Source organism: Empidonax traillii, unplaced genomic scaffold (genome assembly GCF_003031625.1).
Source record: "Empidonax traillii isolate 1590-97213 ecotype Southwest subspecies unplaced genomic scaffold, ASM303162v1 scaffold423:size1405600, whole genome shotgun sequence".
Lineage (NCBI taxonomy): Eukaryota > Metazoa > Chordata > Aves > Passeriformes > Tyrannidae > Empidonax > Empidonax traillii.
Window position 1 is genome coordinate 1,250,575 of NW_020955616.1, and position 16,682 is coordinate 1,267,256.

The following is a 16,682-nucleotide window of genomic DNA, read 5'->3' on the forward strand; positions in this document are numbered from 1 at the left end:
TGCCTCTATGTGCAGCCTCACTGCCTGAGTCTGGAAAGGACAGAATTCATCTATCAGCACTTTGTAAGGCCATAAAATATTCTGATTTTTTAACTTCTTCCACTCCATGGAATCACATTTTTTGCATGCATGCATGCATGGAGATTAATAATGGACTCCTGGCATATGCAATATATATAAATAGTGCCATCTGAACCCATGTGGTCACCTGCCGGTGGATGTGATGCTTCTAGCTGTGTCTTCATTCAGAGGTTTGTCCATTTTCATGCCCATGTTATATTTAGGTACAGCTGCCCTTTAAGACGTGTCTCACTGCCTAAGCAGAGAAACCTGGAAGTACAGCCTGGATGTGGCCAGAGGCTGTGGCTGGAGCAAAATGGACAACTGCACACCATTCCTGTTCTGTAGTGTGTTAGTGTGATACTATCACTAGGACACAGCCGGACCTTCCTGGACAAACTATCCTTCAGGAAGATGGCTACTGGTTCCTTCAGGAAACGGTTACTGGTGTTTCTGCAGGCTGCCTGTGAAACCTGTGAGGTAAGTGGACACACAGGCACCCTGCTCTAACTGCTCTGCCACTTGCTCCTGAGGCCATTCTTCCCTCATAGCCAAGGAGTATGATGTCCAGTCACAAGCAGGGACCACCTAAGTGACACAAAACACAAGCCCTAAGCAGCCCTAAGCAGCATCTTTAAAGTTGATTGAAATTTTTCAGTGGACTTGACTGGGGACAGAATTATTCCATGGCAGAATCAGGCAAACAAGATAATCTGCTAGCATGGTCCTGATCTTGCCAGTACTGGAGTGAGCTGTGTCAAAAAGCTGGGGCAAGCTGCCTGTGTCCGAGGAGAAGGTAAGGCTGGAAAGTCTTGAACAGATCTGTGGTTCAGCTCCTCTTCTCAAGCAACTTTAATTATAAATGTGCGAGTGGGTAAGGCTCAGTCTCCTTGTTGCACTCCTACCTTTGTTCAAACTCACAAGAAAGATGACCAAGCTCCCAAAACCTAAATTATTAAGTCTTTATTTCAACACATGCAATAATTTTTTTTAACCACATTCTTTATTGTGGTCATTTCCAGAGTAGGATAAATTCCAAACTAAACTTGAGAGATTTGGGGGAATTTTGTAGGTTCACTTTCTCAAAGATTGCTTTGCACCTGAGGTCCAGATTAAAAAAAAAGAAAACCAACCAAAAAAAACTATTTCAGCTAGTTTAAAAGAAACAATATTCAACAAAGGACACTTAGGCCACTGCAGCCACTTACTAATGTTACAGTAAAAAAAAAAAATCTTCAAAGATACTCAAATAGTCCTTTACAAGCTCTGGGAGGAAGCTAGATGTCCCTACTGGACAATATCTTCAGCAGACTGTCATCTGTGATGTGTATTTATTATTCTAACAGAAGCAGGCAAAGGAGTATGGAGTGCATAGCAAATGGTACCTCTCCAAAATATCTTTTTTATTTAATTGTTTTAAAATTCTATTTTAAAATGTTCTATTCATCTAAATGTTGTGCTTGGAGAGATTCCAGGGCTGTCTAATGTTAGTAGAGAACAAGGAGATTTTTTTGTACACATCTGCCTTTGAGAATTTTACAATAATGGATATTTGTGTCGTTTCATTTTTGTACATACTTCTCCCTCAGGGAGAGTTCTGTATCTGGAAGCACATGTTAATTTAACCCTTGAGTAGAGCTGCAGCAAAAATAGTTTGCCCCTTTGGGAAGCTGGTGGTTATGGCGAAGAAACAAGCTGTCAAAGGCTAAGAGTATACTGTTGTTTCTGTCACCTGCTTATTTGAATTGTGAACATCAGTGCATATACAATTTACGGGCAGAAGCAGGTATTACTATATTAGTAGAAAACACCACTTGCTATTGTGCGAGATAAGCAGGATGTTGGAGAGACAGGTATCAACATTACCATAGAAATGTAAATTTGTCTTGTCACAAATATTGGACATTTTTAAAAGATCCTCCAAGAGAGAGTGCCAGAACCACCCCAGCTGATTCTCCCTCAGAATTAAGGACAGACTAATCCTTAAAAATGAGATGCCTTTTCTTAGACAAGATATTAAGAGAAGGCCTCTTTAAAAACCTGTAAAAGATTCCTGTAACTCAGTCATCATTTGCGGTATAGAAGACCATGTCATTTGTGCTGAATAGATGATGGTGAGGAAGTTGTTAAAAGGTGCATAGTTAATAGCTGGAGCAGGGAATGTAAGCAGGATGTGTACTTTCATCTGAAAGCCAGGGGTAATTGAACCTTTGCTTTGGACTAATGCCCCCCTCCCAAGACTACCACATTCCTTACAGTCAGAAAGGAATAATTTGAAGATGCAGCAAATACAGTGTGTTCAATGTCCAACTTTGTTCTGGCTGTGGCTTCTGCCTCTGGCATCTGCCAAGTGGGTGTGCTGTGCAATAATATCACTCAATCATAACGTTGGCAATGAGGTAAGCATAACCAGATCTAGCACACAAAACTATCTTAAAAGCTCAGGGTAGTATCTCCAAAAACAATCTGCTTGCAACAGGAGGTAATTTCTTTGCACCCATTACTAAGACCACTTCAGTTGATACCTCATCCCAAAGCCATGCTCTCTCCCTTTCTCAACATGATTAGGCTACTAACACATACATATCTCCACATCCCTGCAATCTTATCAGCATTTTTCTGTGCAAAGCTTTTCTACTAAAGGGTTCACATTTCCAAGCAGCTTCCATGTTCCTTTCTTCAGTGGTGGCATAAACCAGCGTTCAGAGAATCACATACTCCTTAGGCCTCCTGCATAACTTTGAATACTCAGAAAATAACCTTTCTAGAGGAGAACAATTGGTTACCAAAACCAACCAGCACTAGCACTATTTTGAGCTCTTTCTCAATCAGCCATTCTATGCGCCACCAATGTAAACAAAATGTTTTGCAATGAAAATGATAGACTTAGAAAGCAGGACTGTATATATATATATATATAAATGATAAAAAAATGGGAAAAATTTTTCACACTTAGGCAGAAAAAATGCATGACAGCAAATGAACTGCAATTGTTTTCCACACCATAGGTCATTTGTTCTGCTTGTAAATGAGAAAGAGTTATTGTCTGTATATGAAAAATGAGACCTTTCCCATTCTAAGTCAACTCAAAAGTTTATTCTTGCTGTTCCAAAAATTTAGTGTCAGCACAAAGATATAGCATATCTACCTTAAATATTCAAGTAATATTCAAGCTTTGGCAAGCTTTTAGCATGCCAAGACAAACAAGGAAAATAGAGTGATAATCAGAATCTGGATCTGACTTGTAGCAGTGACAAGAAATTTTTTTTCCACACTACTCAACTAATCTAAGCTAATTTAGGACATTATAGGACTGTAATTGCTGCGATCACATTTTCTTATTCAATTTTGCAGTTTTCTGTCATACAAGCTTTGTACTTTTCTTCCTTAAATCCACTGTAACAGTTTTTTGGTGGTCACTTATAATAAAAACTGCAAGGAAGGATTAGGGAGCAGGAAAATATGTGTGCTTATCAGCTCTGAAAGCTGGCAAACAGAAGTCAAATTTGCATTTAATTTGTGGATTTATTGTCTTTAGAGCAAAAGCTCACCTATGGAGCACAATCTGTGATAAATTACATACTAATAAAACACTTCCCAGAATATTTAGATGTTATTTTGGTGCTATTTGGCAAGTGCCTACCAATTCACTATAATGACTAAAGCAGAACTGTACAAATGATCTTCCAAAGGACAGAGCTAGAACACCAACGGGAAAAATCCCACAAACTTTAATAACCCCACCATGTCATCAATAGTCAGTCCCTTGCCAATCTTGGTCTTGGCTGATTTCTGGTCCTTTCTAAACAGAGGTGTGCTCCCCTTGCTACGTGTAGGGCTTCTGCAAGAGAAAAAGAGCCATATGTACATTCAGAGAGAGAGAAAAAACAAAGCTCACTTGAGGAAATTGGTTCAAATGGTGCCTACACATTTGGGATCCCTGAGATCAAGAGCAGCAAGTGTGCAGGCTAAAGTCTGAATTCCCAATGAAACACACACATAGAGATCATGAATTTAAACTCTTACATTTCACTGAAAATAAAATACTCAAACAATGAGTGTAGAAGCACACATATTTTTATACGTTTCCTTAAAAATAGGAGTAAAACAGGATTTCTACCACAAACAAAGAGTCAAATCTATCAAATCTTTTGCACATTTAGTAACAATGTGTTCCTTCAAATAGAGGCTGTACCCCCAGGCTATATCCCCTCTGACAGAGGTCCCCCAGCATCTGGAAGATGATCCACTTACAGTTTAAAGAAACTTACAGTAAGGATTACTGACTGAAGATAGAAGTCTCTGAGAGTGGGGAGGAGGGGAGTATGGGTGGGTTTTTTCTCATATGAGTAAAGTGAGGACAAATATGCCTGTCCTTCAGTTTTATGGGGAGTGGAGCCAGGTCCTTGGAGTCAGGTATGCACCTTCTTTATTTCTGTATTCTTTTCTTCTACTTCTCTCTCTCTCTTTTGCTATGTACAGATCCCATATTTGTATGCATTAGGTCCTTTTACATTTACACATGTTAACAAAAGGAGCCCTTAACTTAAAAGCTCTGTTTAAGGCAGTACTGGTAGACAGTGAAAGATTGCTGTCAGAGGACTGGTAGATGACTTCTACTGGGGAAAAAAAAAAAAAACAAAAAACAAAAAACAAAACAAAAACAACAACAAAACAAAAAAAAAATGAGATTTCAGTGACCTTTACCTTGGAAATCCCACTAAAAGCTCCTCCTAGTTCTCTCCGTGTACTGGGAGTTGTCAACATAACCAGGACATTACATTATCATGCTGTAACAAGCCTGAAAGGAGAATTGTATGATGATGCATTCCCATCACTTGCTTGTCACAGGTGTTGGGACCCTTGAACTAATGAGGAAGGATTTGAAGTCAACAAATTGCTGAACAAGCCTATATGTCCCTATTTACTGCTAACAGGTCTTGCCCAGCTACCTTTAGGCATGGCTGGGCCAATCTTAACCCTTGCAGCTTCAGATCTTCAGACCTTCTGCTTCAGCCAGCATGACAGAAAGTCAATGGATTTCCTGGACTTAAGATGGGGGCTTTACATTACAAGCCTCATGGCATAAGAACTTTCAGGTCTGGGCAGCTGGCCAAAATTTGAGGTCTTGTAACTTTTTCCCATGTACAAAAGAGATTGATGATGGAGTTAAAATATCCTTATGAAGCTATAAGACTATACACAGTCTTGTTTCCTTGACTGCAAGAGGAATCAAACAAGAAATTATTTCTTAAGTCCCACTTCCAAACCTATTTTGGCCATACACTCGAATGAAAACTATTGTTTTTTGCTTTTCACTCTGCATTTTCTCTGACTATCTACCATTAAATCTGATGATTTCTTTTTGCTTTCTTAGTTTTTTTCTGTATTTCGTGTGGAAAGCTCATCAAACAATACCTTTCACACTCCTTAGAAATTGTGATGTAAAAATAAAGCAGAAGTCTGACTATACTTCTGTTTCCTCCTTTTTTTTTTTTTTTATTTAGGTTTTGGATTTATGTTTTTGGTTTTCGGTGGGTTTTGTTTGTTTGATTGATTGATTTTGGGTTTTGTTTGTTTGGTTTTGTTTTAGGTTTTTAATAATGGCGTTTAAAATAGCAAAGAAGCAGCACAGGCCCTAGCCAGCTCTTCATTCCCATACTACATTGTAAAACTGCATGCTGATCTTGATTACACCACCACAAGTCTGTAGCAACCCTTAGGATCAGACTCTCTACCATTTTGTCTATAGGGCAACAACAGGGGTTCTACTTTTTTTTTTTTTTTCTTTTTAAGCTATCAGTGCAACTGCAACTATTGTAATAGCAATAGGCTGTGAATAGTGAAATAGCCACTTATAATGAGAAGCTTTAAAAGTCTAGAATAATTCTCTGGCCTTGCATCAGCTTGTATACTACTAACAATTATTGACTTTGACCACTTTACTGAAACATGGCATAAATTTAGGAAAGTATTTGTTTTGTTTTAATTTATCTTCTGTTCTTCAATTAAGAAGAGTTAACCTTACTATTGAGAGTCATGATTACTGCAGCTACATGTTCTATCTCTGCAGGAATCCAAATAAACAGAAATATGCCAGTATTAGAAAAAGACATATCTGGAAACTTATATTGGCACTCTTACACTGTTACTGAACCAGATGCTGCTTTAGTCTCACTGATAGAAATTTGACATACTAAAAAAGGTTAATGGGATAAAAGAGCAAGTTCTTCATATTGAAGTCATACTGACAGAGGTGCCATCTCGTAATCGTAGATCCATACAGTGTGCAACATATAGGGGTTGCCAGGATAATGAATGAAAATTTAGTATTCCCATCATCCCACCATGAGCACAGCAGTGTTCATTTGACCAAAGAAATATCTGCAATGTTGAAAACTACATCTGAACTCCCATTATAAACCCAGTGAAGAGACCATACTTCAAGGGCACAATTCACCTCCCCATGTAACAGAGAGGTGAAACAGATGAGTTCTAAAACTGTTTATTTATTTACACTGAAGTGGAAATTACTAGGATAATGAGCTCAGACATAGGTATTCAGAAATAGAGGAGAGGATTCCATGCCTAGGACTGAGTCTTTGACCTCCCAAATGTCCATCCAATGGAATGTGGAAAAGAAGAAATAATGCGTAAGTTGCCATGGGGCAAACGTATCTCAGGACTGGATTCCCTTGCAGGTTTCAAAAAACTATTTCTTAGGTGATTTGCATTTTCCTAATGGCACTCTGCCTTATATTTAATATCGATTGGCAACAACTTCGGCAACTTTTTGTTCAATGAGCTTCTGTAATCTCTCACAATTAAAAAAAAAAAAAAGGAAACAAAATCAAAAAAGCTCCAGAGAAAATAAGCATTTTCAAATGGACATAGGAGATGTTCCTCTTTCCCCAAAGTTTATTTGTGATGTTACTGCATGTTTTACTAAACGTGCAGAGTAGTTTACAATGCAACACATGTTTAAACTGGCAAATCAATAACAAATTGGGGAAATAGTGACATGAGTGGCATTCTTTTCATCTGAAAATGTGTAAATTTCCTCTGAAAATGTGAAAATTTACAAAGCAAATATCTACCTGTCAGTGAGGTAGTAAAACAGTCAAGAATTAAAAATGCTTCACCTCTTCACTGATTTCTGCACTTTTTAATTTTTTTTTCCAAGTGCTTGCCAGAGGATCAGGGAAGCCAGAGCAGGCTCTTGCTGAGCTGACACAGCTATTTTATATTGAAAGTGCTGACCAAACAACCCTCAGGTGCATAGCTATGGTTGGGAAAATTGTGATTATTGTTCTAAGACCTTGCCATGGGGAAGCTAACCATGGATTCTTAATGTGTACCAGATGGGACCACAGCTTTTACTTTTTACAGAGAACTATTTAGATGCAGTCTGAGAATAAGTATGATAGTCTGCAGATTAGTGATAACATGAATTTTGTGCGAATTAAAACTATTTACCACTGCCAGGGAAACCACAAATGGAAGTGAAATGAGTTTCTTAGAAACAGGTTTTTTAAATGTTCAATAAAATGAAAATTTAATCTTATGAGTTTTTTTTCTTTAGCATATTGCTTATGTAGAGCCCCAGGTACTGAGTAGAGTAGCAAAGCATTCATCTCAGCTGCCCTCACATTCTGTCTGCAACCAAGATGCTCACTTTCAATCCTCACATCTCACTCTACAGTCAATGGAGAGAAGCAGGCATCCATTTGGTGCTTCTCCAAAGGACTCTGAGGTGAACTGGTCTCTATATGAGCCTATTCTATCCATTGACCTGGAGATACGTCTTACCCCAGAGCCCTCTCTTTGTTGTTACAGGTGGAACTGAAAGAATAAATGTAATGGTCTGTTCCTCCTCTTGTTTCTCTGCTGAGCGCATGGATGGGTTTTGCAATAGTGGTGTTTGGCAAATAGGTTACAGAAATAGTAGGAAATTATAAATTTTATAAAGTCAGGGTATTACCAACTACCAGCAATCACTGCTGACCAAAAGTTATGGAGGTATGCACCAAATCAAGGCAGCATTTAGACACATGCTTAACTTTAAACATGCAATTAGTGGTACTGACAAGTTAAGCACTCGCTTAAGTGCTCTGCTGGACTAAGCCCTCTTCTTTTAGCTGATATCCACCTTCCCCTTGCCAATAGAGCTCTGACAGGAATTAATGACCCGGTTGGGATGCTCTACAAAACAAAATCATGTTTTCTGTGACATGCACAAAGTTACCCTTTGGGTTTCAATGAGAAAATGTATTTTGAAAATAATAGGAGGAAGAGAAAGATCAGGGGAAATTTCCTTTTCGGCTTTGTTCTGAAAAGCCATGAGTCAATATTTTTATTAAAACAAGCTGTGTTTCTTTCATTCTTTCCCCCTTAACTTGTAAAATTGAAAGTAGTTTTACAAGGAAAAACATTTTATATTTGACATTTGACTTGCAGAATGCTAGAAAAAAGTGCTAAATTGGCAATGAAGGGAAATATTTTTACTTGTCAACTTTACTGACTGAATAATAGAATTTAGAGTAAAAAGTAATAAAAATTATTCTGATAAAGAAATCTTGTGACAAAAAATGTTTTGCCTAAAGGAAAACTGATTTCTGATGGACACAACCCAGCTAAATATTTTTAATATATTTTTGATTTTGCTTGCTAGATATTTAGTAACATTTCTTCCTCTTCTTCCATACTTAGAGTTACATACATTTCATTTAATCTGAGATTGCACCACGCAGTGTTCAAATTGATGCTTAACATGCAAAAATTCAGGAAATTCATATTTAAAGTTCCTACATTAACTGAATCTTGTACTGGAGATATGTCTCCAAACTCTGAACTTAGTTTTTAAATTGTTTACCTCAATCGATTGAAAGTTAAAATAACATTCTGTTGTTGATGATGTTCTTGGTTTAATCTAAAATACCAGTTATATTAAAGTGCTCCCATTGCAATTCCAATATTTCTGCAATGCTCAAATAGGAAAGGACCCAGGCATTAACTGGGATGCCCTTATCTCACCCAAAAATCTACCTGCACTTAAAATTGCTCCTATCCCTCAAAAAACAACACAAAAATTTAGTGGAAATAAAAGAATTTTGCAACATGTCTAAAGATTAACTCAGGTAATTCTAAACAGGGAAGGACATCAAGGTGGCTACGTGCAATTTCCAAAGTTAAAGGGATGTTGTGGAAAACACTACATGTTTAGCCATTTTCCTTTTTGTAATGTAGAGAGTTCAGTTTCAGCAAAATTACTGACTACAGCTGTGTCACAGCATAATATCCTCATGCATGTATAAAAACAAGTTACTGCTCATATGAGAACTTTAAGAGAATTTCCTGACCTATATAACAAAAAATAACTCTCATCTACCATAGTGCATAATCAGTTTTCAAAGGCAGAAAAAGTATGGAATTTTGAAACTATTAGCAGAATGCACATTAAGGAATTAATTGCCTGCCCTGATAACTTTGGGTAGCTGCAGCTTTAGCAGAAACAGCTTTCTGCATGAGTCTGGAGTCCCTGGGTGTGTAAATGTTAGGGTTTGATCCCCATGGCTATACAGAACTCTGGCCACTTTGTAGGGATTCCAGACTTCCACTGGCTTCAAGATACCAAAGAACTGTGTTCTTAGAGGTAAATGTAGTGTATTCCTTTTTACAGAGGACATTGTCCAACACCTATCTCTCAAATTTATATATTTCTAGAGCATTCATCCGTTTTAGTGAGATTTTATACAATAGACTGAAACTAGCCTATACATACTCCTTCTGTTGACCACTTCTGCTAGGGCAGCTACTATTGTTTTTGTTGACACTTTTCTCCTGAGGAATTAGTGAAACAAGATGCAGATGTTAAAGTACTTTTCCTTCTTTTCTTTATAGACTAAGACACTGTTCCTAAGAATGCTTCATCTATGAATACCTCCAAAGTACTGCCTTACTGGATGTAATCTTGTGCTCTAGGATGACCCTGCTTGAGCAGAGAGGTTGGACCAGATGACCCACTGTGGTCCCTTCAAACCTAACCCATTCCGTGATTATATGATTCTTCAAATTTATGTTGTTCTCAGAATGAGTCCCAGTCGTATTAAAACACCATCTTTATTCATTGACTCAAAATGTAGCAAAATTATTCAGCAGACGCTTAATTCTCCTCATGGTTAACTGGGAAGCACCAGTGACTGTTTGTTCTGCTCCCTACAGCGCCCAAACACCATTTAAATGTCAATTTGCATGCTTAATAAAATAATAAGTAAATTTCCTTTAAACAAAAATTATTCAGCTTAATACTTTACTTAATTTTACTTTAACATTGTCAAGTTCAAAAAGAGGTAGCTGGTTACATAAATCGCAGGTTTAAAATACAGATTTAAAAGGTGTTAATTATGGACTGCATTTTGAAAAACTACTGCTTGGGGTTTTTTAGGTACCTCCCTTTTTGGGAAGCTACCAAACTTTCTTTGAGCTCTATGAAGTATTAAAGTGTCCAATCCTTTTACGGAACTTTGGTTGCCCAGGCCCAGCACCTACTCTGACTGGTAGGGAGGGTATTCAAAGAGGAAGGCTTTGAAGCGTCCTGGAAGTAGGACTTCTGGTCTGCTAAGAGAAGGCTTTAAGTTGTAGAGTTTTCCCACAGCACTCACACCACAAAGATATTTATTCTCTTAAAGCATTTTGCAGATACTTTTGGAAAAAAATATAGGACCATCATTAATATTTGAATGAAGTGTATTTTTGCCAAAAGTTTCATTCAGTATTACTTGAAACTTATGGATGATTCCCCCATCTTTTGATGAAAATTTGGGGAAAAAAAGCTATAATTATCTGCTGCTGCAGAAAAAAAAAGTTACCTTTCACTGCTTGAAATGGTGTGGTTCATATGGTAAAATTTATTCTTCATATTTCCAAGGTCCTTCAATAAATCAGGGCTGTGTAAATTAGTAGCACACATCTGCCTCAGAATGACCTTCTCTTTCTTTATAACTATCTCCAAAGGGTTTTGATCTGTGCTCCTAACAAAGCTATGCTTCCTATTTAAAGAAATACAAGGAATTCCTGTGCCTCTCTAGGAACTTGAGAAAGTATCAACTTCCAATTTAGAGAATTATTAATCAAAATACAGAAATTCTACTGCCAGAGTCATTATTCCTACTCATAAAATAAACTATTGGTCGATTATAAATGCTAGAAGAAACAAGCAGCATAGAGTTGTGTTGATAATTGCTGTAATGTGATTTTCCTTTATCTGAGTTACTGTCCTACTCTTAATCTTGTTCCCTATCTGATGGAAAAGAGATTTTCCTCATACAAGACCTAGCAAAAATGATGGGCCTAGACACTCCAAGTTTTCCCCAATGCAAAGATTCTGTAAGGTTCAATTTCAGAACACTGTAGCAAGATCTCAGGAAAGGGACCTGGCTGCTCAGGATCCCCAGGGTTGCTAAATGATGCAAGCACACTGCATCCCTGAAAACTTCTATGAAGAAGTGCCAAGACAATTAACAGGCTTATGTGTTTATCTCATGACAACTATTTTGCTCAAAGGGTAGTGCAGTAGAATCCCCTGAAATGAGACCAAGATAGGGTGCTACAGATTACAGCAAATATTTATTATAACAAATATTTATTATAACATCTTTTACTGTTCAAATTCATAGAATCATAGAATGGTTAGGGTTGGAAGGGACCATAAATATCACCTATTTCCAACCCCTCTGACATGACCAAGGACACCCTGTAGTAAACCGGGTTGCCCAAAGCCCCATCCAGCCTGGCTTGAACACTTCCAGCAATGGGCTATCCATCACTTCTCTAGGAAACCTATTCTAGTGTATAATTTGTTATTTTGAATAGAAATGGGAATGAGCTATATAGCTCATTGTTGATGCCAGTGGGTGTTGCTGGCTCTGGGCAGTTGTGAAGGCACTTGGTGTCTTGAGTACACCAATTTTTGTGGAAAATCAACAGGACCATCAGTCTTTTGAGAGTTTTTGTGAGTTTTGTGAGACTTTCACATTCAACTTCTCAGCACAAGTATTTGTCTACCCTTTAGCTTGCTCCTCTGGGAACTCTTTCTCCATCTATACCAGTAGTTATATGTATAATCCATACACACAAATTCACACCAAAGGGATTTTTACCACCAGTTCACCTGCTAAGTGAAGGTAACATTAGCTGAATCATACAGTACATGAAATCAGAAATTATTAAGAAATTAAAGTATTTTTCACTTGTTTTCTCTTAGGTTAAAAAAACCTATCTCATTGTAAAATCCATCAGTCTCCATTATCTGGCCTAAAGAGTTTGCTATACCCATTTTTCTTGTTAAACATACACTTAAAATGTATGTATTGTTCGTGATTTGATTCTGCAAGGTTTACTTGCAGATGTCAGGGGAGATACTTGCCTATGTACTAACTGTTCTTCTGAGCACAATTTACAGGATTGGGTGCTATTTTTTGAAATACATACTTTGAAATATGTAGATACACAAAACAGGCACATTGATACACAATTATATTGTAATTTTGCAACCTTAACACCATGTTAATATAGGTTTCTTACATTTAGTGTGTGATATGTTTGAGAAAACATATGGCACATAATCCTTTCCAAATGATTTTAGAAATGAAAAGGTGTCCTCCATGAGCCTCTGTCACTGGGGAAGGGAATGTCTTTTCATTTCTCTGGGTGCTGGAACCCCATGATGAGCAGATTTGCATAACAATTAACCTTTAAAAATAAGTTATAACCTCCTAGATTAGAAATCAGCTTCAGGATAGTTAAAAGGGGAGACATTCTTTATTAATGCGACTGTTTGTATAAAGGAGGCATCAAAACAGTGTAACAGTTCCTCAGAATGGGAAGTAATACTTCCTCTGCACTATAGAGAGTGAACAGTGGTGCTTTGCTTCTGTGTTTTTTTTTGGTTGTTTTTTTTTTTTGCTGCAGAACCATTAGTGTCTCTCTCTCAATAAAGAGAGAGAAAGAAGCTTCCTTTATTAACCGAAAATCATCTAGCCTAACAAAGTATTTAAAAGATCAAACACTCCATTGTTTTTGTGCTCATGTAAAAGTGTAAGAATCCCCTTTTTCCTTACAGCCCTGCTGCCATGCTGATGGTGGAGATGCTCTGTTTTCACTTACTGTCTCCCTGATTCTGGGGTGTGGAGAAGGAAAAGGTCAGGGCAGGAAGAAAACATGAATAGGACAATTTGTAATTTTGAATTGCTTGTGGTTTCACACAACCAGGGCTAGTCCTAGGATAACACACTGCATCTGAAATTAAAAACTTCTCTCCCACAAAAAGAAACCAGTCTATTTTGACCACTTGTTCTCTCTTGTTCTCACACGTTTCTCTTTATTACTCAGAAGGCTCATTCAATATCCCTTGAAGCCAACCACATCTCAGCTTTATTGGAGTATATGCTCACCTACTTGCTTTTATAGATATCAATTGACTCTGTTTTGCAAAGCATGCCCCAGACAACGCACACACTAATGAAACTATTCTACACAAAGACGGTCCCACTGCTGTTTCCCTCTGGTGTGACCATCTATTTCCATTACTCAGCTTGTTGTGAGAAGACATAGCTTTGTTTTCAGTGTCTTGATGCCTGCCTGCTGTAAAACTTCCCACAGAACCCTCCAAGTAGAAACCATAAACGGATTGCTTCTGAAGAACAAATGCACATCACAAACTGACAAAAGTTGGTTTTATCTTCTGTTTTCTGAACACTGCAAAATTTTTGACAATGGCAGTGGAGATGTCAAGTAATGATAGTAAATTACAAAAATATAAAACACTGGCACATCAGTTGTGCATTATTTTCAGCCTCAAGATTAGGAAACAGTGGAAATCTCACAAGAAAGTCTGCCATGTGATTTCATTCCCCAACTTTGCAATCCCAAGTGGTTCAGATAAGCTTTGACCATTCAGCCAACATGTGACTTACTTAGCTAGGCTAAAACATTTATGATGCTGTTGTCGGGCAGTATGTGAGTAATGAGAAAGGGTTCATCTAGCATTCAGACTGCTCAAACCAGTCTGTGTGCTGCTCTCAGGAATGGGCTTACTGGAGTCTCCAAGTGTTTACTGTTTCTCAGAAGGGTTTTGTAATATTTTAAGGACATATTCTGATTGGTATTTATGCTTCTACCTACTTGTGCTAGTTTTTATATATTGTGTTTATATTGCATATACCTAAATACACATATATTGAACCTTCTTTTTGAAAGTATGGCCTTCTGAGTGTCAATTAACTCTCCAGTGACAGCTCAAAACATAGAATCATAGAATCATATAGAATGGCTTTGGTTGGAAGAGATTGCTAAATACTGCCTAGTCCAACCCTTTTGCCATGGGCAGGGACACCTTCCATGAGACCAGGTTACTCACAGACTCATCCAACCTGGCCTTGAACACTTTCAGGGATGGGGTTGTAGGGGTAGGTACCCCTTCGGAAGAATTTGTAAGAAGGAGTTAGAATTTGTTTTCGCTTAGGAAGTCTTTCCTGCTTAAGAGTACTTTTCTCAAAAACAGTTGGATATTTTTCTTTCCCTTCTCCTTTTGCATTCCAGAGAAAAAGCTGCTGCATCTCTCTCTGGTCTGAGGAGAGATAAACCCTCACAGTGTTACAGGCCATGCCTGTGGTGAGCCTGGGGGGAAGGAGGCCAGAGAAGATAAGAAGCCTGGAGGGATCAGGAGGCGTGACTTTCTCAGGCCCAGTGTTTTCACAGCTGCTGCAGATTTTCTGCTTTGCAAGTTTTTAGGGTTCTCACTTTCAAAATAAACCTTTCTGGATTCTCTCCACTGCCTTGGCATTTTGGGGGGATACCTGCATGTATCTTACTTTACAGGCATCCACAATTTGTCTGGGCAACCTGTTCCAGTGCCTCACCACTCATAATGAAAAAACCTCTTCTTTTATCTAATCTAAATCTACCCTCCTTTGCCCCTTGTATTGTCAATACATACTTTTCATATTGAAAGGCTGCAATTAGGTCTCCATGGAGCCTTCTCTTCTCTAAGGTGAACAACCCCAAGTCTCTCAGGCTGTTCTCTGGATTTCAACATCTGAAATGCAGTGCCATGGTTTATAAAGGTGTATTTATTACTCTTTTATTGGAGAGATGTTTGAAGAAATCAGGTAACTTTTTAGCTGGGGAAAATTAATTCTGAGTCAAATGAAAACCAAATTAGTTATTCATGGCATCCTTGTCTTGGTCTTACAATGCATATAAGTTCATCCAACTCAGTATCACCTGTTCCCATACGGGTGGTGCTGTAGAACAAGAAAACACCCAGGTATTTTCCATTCCATGCTTCATTTTTATCTTGTAAGTCAATGCTGTATATTAGACTAAGTCATATTTTATTTAGGTGAGTTACATCACAGTTTCAAGACTGTGTCTTCCTTTCATGTGACAAGAAAAACCCTTTCCATTGCATTTTAATTCACCACTTAATTTCCTGCTAATTTGAATGCTCTCTTGAAATTCTTGCTAGACTTACTTCTGGTTTTGGTGAGGAGGAAAGAAATCCCTGTCTGTTTTCTCACTATGTCAATCATCACCATAATTCTACCTCACTGTTACAAAGGCTTATCACCAAAAAGATAGTACACTAACCCAGGGCCTGTATCAAGACATCTTTCTTCTATCAAGGAGACTGAAAGAAAACTTTTTTGGCAATCAGTTCTATCTTTACCTTTTCATTACCTACTGCAGTCCTTAAACTGAACTATGCTAAGTGAATCAGTTATGCTATTTGGGAGAGATTTGTCTGGGTGGCAAAGTTCTTGAGAAAAGCCATTTCTGATCTGTGCCAACTCCGTGGAGAAACAGACCACTACAGGGAAGTGGTGGAGTTTACCATCCCTGGAAGTGTTCACAAAATGTGTGGATATGGCACTTATGGCTCTTGAGGACACAGTTTAATGATGAACACAGTGGTGGTGCTGGGTTGATGGTTGGACTGGATGATCTTACAGGTCTTTTCCAACCTTAATGATTCTATGATTCTATGAAAGTAAATCACCACAGAATCACATGGATAGATTTTGCATCCCCCTATGCTTACACCCATTGGGTGCTGCTAAATTTCAGAGGTAGCTCCCACAAATCCTAGGCCAGAGTAAGCTAACTGATTGGGTTTTATGAGGGAGATGGGAGTTGTTATTTTCAGTGAATATATGGCAATATAAATTATATGGCAATATAGAGTGTCCCTGGTGGTGCAGTGGCTAAACCACAGCGTTGTCAACGCTGAGATCTGGGTTCGAGTCCCGGTTAGGACACTCCCCGGGCAGATGGAGCTCGCTAGCCCTGTAAGGCAATCCATCTACGTCCTGAGGACCTCGCTGCCACCGTCCAAGCGTGCTTGGCCCCGGCAGATGAACCTCAGGATTAAAGGGTGGGCTCAGTTCCGCGCACACTGTGTCTCACCTAAAAAATCCAATGCGCAGGCTGGAAGGTGTAAAGACCTTCCCCGGTTCTTCGTTCGCTAAGAGACTGGGCATTAAATGTTGATCTTTGTACTTTGGGAGCCCCCGGTGGTCCAGGGGAAAATTCACTGCACTGTCACTGCAGAGACCCGGGTTCGA